We start from the raw sequence: 7,934 nt of genomic DNA on the forward strand, positions 1-7,934 counted from the left end.
CGTAGTTGGTCCCAGGCACTGTGGATGGAGTGTGAAGTTCAGGCCTTCACCGCACTCAATCCCCTGTTGGCGTTTGGCTGAGTCTATAAACTCTCGCAGGGCCTTTCCAACCTGTGGGCTGCTCGACTGGTTGTACTGTATGAGCAGATCCTGGGTCTCTTTTGTCCAGCGGGGAGTGTATTCTTTCTGGAAAGCTCGGGGAATGCTTTTCTTGGCGGCTGCAGTACGGAGGCCAACAAAATGGTGATAGCATTCCGGTCTCGCAGGAATTCGACTCACCACTCTTTCTGCAGCCTCCTTATAATGGTACCAGTCAGCTTTGACCAGGTTCCACCTTGGTAATAATTTTGACACAATCACAGGGATGTAGATGTCAATGTGAATGATAATGGGCCTACGTTGACTTATGGGGAAGCTTGGGAGTAGTTTCCGGGATGTGTGAAGTGTGCTCCCACTTGGATCTTTTGAAACGATGGTGAGGTCTGGGTTGTAATCGCATTGCCAGTGAGCAGAGTGGAACGTTGCCTTCTGCTTGGGATCGAAAACTAGGTGCAGATGTTCAGTAAACATCCAGTGAGGTCTTTGCCATTGACCTGATCTACTGTATAGTCGCGCATAGTATGGTGGCTGTTAAAGTCCCCAACGTATAGGCCTGGGATTGATGCACTTGGTAGTACTGGCCTTGGCCATTTTGAATGAGGAGCTTTGTACACGTTGGTGATGTGCAGCTCTGCTATCTAGATGCTGGTAGTGTAGGTGGAATCTTTCAGTTGGTGGGAAGGTGTATAACTCTGTGATAGTGTTCTTAATGTACATGGCCAAGCTTTATTTTGGGTGGTAGTGGCTCGCCATGAGGTTGTATCCAAAGATGTGGTAGCGACTTGCATGTAGGGCATTTAAGACATAGCTTTTCTGGAGCATTATGACATCAATGTTACGTGTGTTCATTATGTTCGCAGGGATAAAGGTGGGAGATGGGGGAGGGAATGGATATGGTGAGCAATAAGAAAAATGATCAGAGGGAGGGAAGTATCCGTGTGTTTGTCTCTGTGTGTCTCCGTGTGTGTTGGCTATGTCTCACAAGTGTGCACGAGTAGAGCTGCTTTGCATGCTTTGAACATCAAGTGTCAGTGTATCGGTGTCTCTGTACACAGATGGATGGGGTTATTTTTTATGCACCATGCAAATCACAAATAAGTCACACACTTATCTTAACGGAAAAACGTTTGCACATAATTGAAAGCCCTCCACTACGGGGAAAATAGTGGATAATTGAGAATAATATAAAGAATGGGGCCATTGATATATAATAGGAGTTTTTTTACGGATCTGAAGGTTCTCGCAAATTATAGGAGTCATGGGTAATCGTGTAACGGATATTATTTATGACTATTATAGCTATTTCATTATTTTACTCATAGCAATGGTACTCATTATTGTTGTTCTTATGATAATTGTTGGTCCCGTGCTAAGAGGGAACCACAGCGGCCGCTCCGGTGCCATGGTGCAAGATGGACTGTGGCATTGCAAGTCTATGATGAAGACAATGTGGAGAAGCCTTCATTCAGCAGTAGATAAACCATGGCTGTTGACGATGATGATAAAACATAGACTCAATTATATTTGCATGATATTTTAGCTTTCTAGCCCTTCCAGAACACCATTCGTATTTGCATCAGTTACGATCATCTTTGTGTATACAGTACCGTACTTTAAATACAGTGTGTATGCTATTAGACAAGCAGTGTGCACCCAGTAAACAAATAAACGTTGGGTTAACGTCGGAAGGTAGTTGGAACCGTTGAACAACGTTGGCCAAAAGTTACACGTTTACTGAGCATGTGGTGACCGAAATCAAATGTTGCATACGATATATGTGTTTGTATATGTGATAGGGCATGTGCTTCATGATGTTCTGCACCAATCCTACAGGCCTACACCTACTTACTACTGTACGTGAGAGAATATTGTACGTGTGTGTGTGTGTATACACGTGTTGCCGGCACACAATCAAGGGGCACACAATTGCCGGTAAGACTGGGTCCATCTCTGGAGAATTCCAACACAATCAGCAGGCCTCCTCACAAAAATGGGCGGAAAACGGCGCCGCTACCCAGGAATGAGGACCCCTCCTGCCACACAACCTGTGGCCAACTTCACGGTTTTTTCCCACCCCAAAAAGAATATGTATCTTTTATTTCGCACTCACAGTCTTACAGTTATGTTGGCTGACGCTGCGGAAGGCATTTTATTTGTACCACTTTACAGCCATTTTGATAATACATAACGTAATGCCCTTTATCCAAGAAAGCCCAAGACTTTTTCAGGAGAGACCTGCATTGAGATACTAAGTCAATTTCATTCGTAAGTGTGTAGCATCTGACAGGAAACTGGACTATTTGGAGAACCCCGATGCGTACAAGTAGATACAATTCAAAGGACCATCGCCTGGTTTTACCAGGCAGCCTCCGAAGTATGATTTGGGCTCACCCAGACTTCTGATACCCAACAAGATCTGGTGTATTCGAGGCGATTTGGTCACATGAGTTGCATGACAGAGGATTTCACCCGACTTCAAGGCTTGAAAATATATATTTGTATGTGTTAGCTCAGTGCCCCAATAAAGCCATTATGGAACAAATTATTTGATGATTGTGCGTTGTCAATAGTGCACGAGAAAAGCCATTTTTTTCATGAAAAAATTCGCAGTGTTTTGGGAAATTGCCCTTCTTCATAGCACACAAATAGAGAGGCATTATGGAATGGATAAAAGCTGAAGACTGCACTTTACACCATGGGGCCTGTTAAGATTAACATTTTTTTTGTTTCTTGATTAACATATGCTGATTCAGTGCCCGATTATATCCATTTTTTATGATTACCCTGAGAGATAGACACGGAGAGAGACACCGAAAATCCCAAGGACCGAAACGACAACTTGATCTCAGAAGAGCTAGCTCATTCTTGGTGTTCCCACTATTATGATCATCGCTTTAAGATAAATACCCAGACACGGGGCTTGAACCCAGCGCCTCTGAGCCTATTGGTGCTTTGATTCGAACGTTAAGAGCCCCACGAGAGTGAGAGACTCAGTGCCTTTGTGTGTTTTTATTGTAATGGTAAAGTGGATTCCCAGGTTAAGCGTTACTGAGGTTTCTCTATTAGCTGTGGTTGCTGTTATTGTTATATAGACTAAGGCTTTAAAACGTCTATTGTGTTAGAAATGCTGGTTTCCTTCATTTGTGTTTCAGCAAGAATTGGTGTGTGCACGCGTGTGTTATGTAAACAAGTGCATTGTTTAAAACACTGCTGTTTTCCAGCCCCTGTTCAGCACATTAGGAGGTAGTTACCCCATGCATTCATAGCCACCTTTGTCTTTCTGGTGCTGATGTTGACCAGGTCACACAAGGTGCTAATTTCAGGTCAACCTCCGAAGATGGGTAGAGCCAGTTAACAAAGAGATGTCCTGGTGTTTAGTATCCTAACTGCATGAGAATTTTCATTATTTGCATAATGAAAATGTGCCACCATAATACAGTTATGGAAAATATATTATAGGTGACGTTTCGGTCAATGGTCCTTCTTCATAGCACATTTGTTAAGAAGGGGCATTGCCCAAAACGAAGTCAACTAATAGTGTTTTCCTCTTAAGGCAGCGTTATCCACCGACGTGTTGCATTTTGTTTTATTTGTGCTTGAGCAGCAGTCCCAACGCAAGTATCACTGTGACACACAATAATTAGTTTACTGGTTAGGGTTGCAGTGATATTATTCACGACACGATATGATATTACATTTCACGATATGACGGTCATTGTGATTGACACACTTTTTTTAAACAGTCTGCCTCAGCAGCAAACCATGCTTTCCCACCTGATGATGGACGCTTGTGTTGCGCCCGAAACGTCGTGATTTATTTTACTTTATACCTACGTGACTTTACCGAAAGAACCAAAGAGTATGGATTCCTTCAGTCGCGAAAGCTTCAAATCAAGATTAACACACTATCAGACGATTGTCACAGTCAACTGTTTTGTGTGTTTATGGATTTGAAGTACAATTAAGTTTAGTGAAACGTTTCCATTTCGTCAGCAACCTCCACCCACCACTCACCCTTGCGGGATTGAACTGGTCCGAAAACCTCCAAGTCGACGCTGTGGTGATAATCTCCTCATTCTTGGCCATGGGATATTGTCGTCAGTGAGAATAGGATACCGGATATTCTATCAGATAGCTGGCAAAGTCTCCTCCGTCAGGCTAGGTTTCTGGAAAAGTCTGGACTGTGTACCTCGTTTAACCACAGCAGCTGCCTGAGACACAACCATGAACCTCAACTATGTCCCCTTGGTGTCAGAAGGGAACAACGCTACCAACACCCAGCTGCAACTAATTAGCTAATTATTTCTGGTAGCTTTCAACAGTCAATCTTCTTCTTTCGTTTGGCTGATGTACATACAGAGCAACAACTCCAGGTGGCAAAGCCAGACAACGACGTCAGGAGCAGCGAAGTATATCTCTGTGATGTTTCCTTCGCATTTGTGGATCTGGCATTGCATCGTTATATGTTGTATGGCCTGTTCTGAATGACCACAGTTACACACTGGAGAGTTTTATTGTATCCATTTGTGCATCGGTTATGTGTCTCTGTCGTGGTTTGTGCAGATGCCGTTTAGGGTGGGCCCATGAGTTTCGTGGAAGATCAAAACCAGGGATCTTCGGCGTTGGGTCTTTCACAAGCCAATAGAGACCAAGTTACCGTGTGTTTCACTGGAGATCGAGGTGGAAAGCCACCACCAGTGGAATAATGGCAAATGCATTTACGTTGGTGTATAGTGGTGGGTCACACAATGGCAATTGTTTCGCAGGTTGTGCATCGAGTAGTAGAAAGGTAAAAATGTGCTTGGTCTTGAGTTGCAGCTTGCCCTATGTGTAGTCGCATTATGTAATGCGCCGATTGTGGGCTGTGCGCAGTATTGAGGGGTCGCATTGCATAAGACTCCCTGTTGAGCAGCGGGAGTTGTGCTGTGGATCGCATTGGCCATTAATTCTACTTTTAAAAATATCTTCTGGGAGACGGAAATCCTGGTGTCGTGTGTGTCCCCTGGGTGGATGGCGGTACATAAATCCAGCGGCGTAGTGTGGAGCAGATGCTGACTATGTGGGACAATTTCGCACGCTGACAAAGGCCCGGGTGGAGAAAGGTCCCGTCACGTGGAACGTTGCACGTCGTTGAAGACTCTGAATCTATGTCTGGTGACAACCACGTTTCACGCTCTTCAATGGGTCTCAATTATCTCCATATAGTAATTACTCTCACCATTGGAACCTCATTTGCCAGTAAAACATATGATAATTGTTTTTTTACCCTTTTATCTGGCAACAAAACTGACACATTTTTTATACAAGGAGTCATGTTTGCATAGACCACAATACCTGCAGTCATAATGGCGTCATCTGGTCCAACCCATGTGAGACAAGGCTCTAAGGAAAGCTGTCTCGGGTGTGGACCAATCAACTTCAAGGACAGTGCATACATTATCAGAGTTGTGTTTTTTGTTTGCATTATCACTGCAGGTATTGTAGTCTATGCAAACATGACTCCTTGTAAATAAGGTGTCAGTTTTGTTGCCAGATAGAAGGGTAAAAAAACAATTATCGTAAATACTCTCGTTTGTCTTTCTGTAACCGCACCGGGAAAAATAGAATTGGCCGGGTGGGAGATGTTCGGGGGGGGGGGGGGGTTGGGTTACGTGGAAGTGGAGGAGAGGAGATGATTGGGCTGATGTAACGGGGACTGGCTGATTTGACCTCAGATAGAAACTGGGCTGTTGGGGAGAGGAGTCATCTACGTGATGCTCGTTTGGGGGTGAGGCTGTGAGTAGGGTCGGGAGATGACATGACTCGAGACGCGGAGGGGAGCGAATGGGGTTTGGTAGACGCGAGGTAGAGGAGAGGGCGATGACGTCACGCGACACTGGGGAGGTGTTGGAGCGGTGTGATGACGTCAGAAGACGCTGGGGGGGCGGGTAAATGACGTCATGCGACACCGGCGAGGTGGAGTGGACACGTCACGCAACGTCGGGGTTCGTGTGAGCAGGGAGTGATGACGTCAGGAGACGTGGCAGTGGAAAACTCGAATTGCAAAAAGAAATGTCTAAAATGAATACAATATTAAATATTAAACAATACATTTACTGCTAAAATGTTACATGAATTAAGAGGCTAAAATATTCCGATGTATAAAACATGATTACCAATTGATAAAGCGTACATATCCGCGGGTTCCTACTCGATATGATTTTATTGTCCATAATCCTGCGTGATGGCGCATGCGCTTTTGTACGATTCAACTGCAAATGCAAATTATAAACACAACAATTAATGATTGTGTTTGTGGACGGCTCCTGCCTGCAACAGTAGTAGTGTGTGCGTTTAACAACAGGCCACACTTCTAGAGATTATCTGCTTTTACAGGTGCTGCCAGACACAACAATGACCCATGGGGATAATTGCGGCATTGTACTTTTTTAAGTTCATTAATTATTGAAAGGGGCCGTTAAAAATCTCATGGTTCCATATCTGTCACCCCATACGGTTTACTCCGTATTCTTGTACAGGGAAATTGAGTTTTCAGATCCACACGGCGTAAAGCCGTTTCAATGCGGGGGAAAAAGTGTTTTTTTTGTTTTGTCTATTTGTGTTTTTTCCTTGTGATGGGACTCTGTAGGATGAACGTTGAGGTTTTTAAGGGCACGGGGGTGACCAATGAGGTCTGAATTGGTCTGTAATATGGTAGGGCATTGATAAGGAGATTATTATGGTGCAGTGTTATTTCTCAATCCTGACCCACTATAATAGCACCTTCAGGATTATTGAGGTTCACTGAAGGGTGGCATAACTGTGGGAACCCATCGAGTTGCATGCGTGCGTACAATTGGGCTACGAATGGTATAGAGCGCGTGCTGAAGTGGTGGTATTGTGTGAAATATACGCACACGTTTCATTGTGTATAACCTTGTGATTGCATTCAAATTAGCAACTATTGTTTACGATCAGCCGTTTCCTTATTTTGTGTGCTACCGCATACTACCTTATACACACACACACTTAAAAGGCATGTTTGGGGGAGCGGTGGCGCAGTGGTTAGCTGGGAACCCAGCAAATTTACTTAATTTCTCACGACCAATAACAGTGTGGAATATATTAACCAGTCATTGGCCTCTCCTAGGTCAACTCAGCCTTAAACGATAACCTTCCTGCGGTGCGTAAACATTAGCTGCCGGGTGTGGTGTTGGCCACCCACCCCCTCGTACTCAGCGCATGTCTTATTCAGTGTTGTTTAACAGCACTTGCCCCAACAGTCTTTTCAAAGCTATACAGTAAAACCTTGGATTGTGAAGCTAATTAGTTCCGGAAACGTGCTTGTAATCCAAAGCACTCGTATATCAAAGCACTCGTATATCAGTTGTGATCACGTGACGCTCGGCAGACAAAGCGTAAACACGTTCTACTCGTATTGCGAGACCTCGCTCGTTTATCAAATTAATATTTATTTAAAATTTTGCTCGTCTTGCAAAACACTCGCAGACCAAGTTACTCGCAATCCAAGGTTTTACTGTACTCGAATGTAGATGCATACACGCTAACAGCAACATAGCTCTCATTCGTGACCATTGATGATCTTATTGGCAAAATATGCCCATTTATTTCACTGGCCCCAACTGGAGAAAGCATTGGAGCGCCTCTCCTCACCGCCTTTCTCCAATGTGTGTACTTGGAGTACATAGTGGCGATGTTTACACACCAAACCAGGTAGTCATTTGAGGCTCAGTTGACCTAGGAAAGTCCCAGAAGAGGTTCAGATATTCGTCACTGGTGTTGGCCGTGAGCGGAAATCAAACTTGGGTGGCCGGTGTGGCCTGATTCGCAGAGAA

Source organism: Lethenteron reissneri, chromosome 26, assembly GCF_015708825.2.
Source record: "Lethenteron reissneri isolate LAM-NWPU_2019-01 chromosome 26, ASM1570882v1, whole genome shotgun sequence".
Lineage (NCBI taxonomy): Eukaryota > Metazoa > Chordata > Hyperoartia > Petromyzontiformes > Petromyzontidae > Lethenteron > Lethenteron reissneri.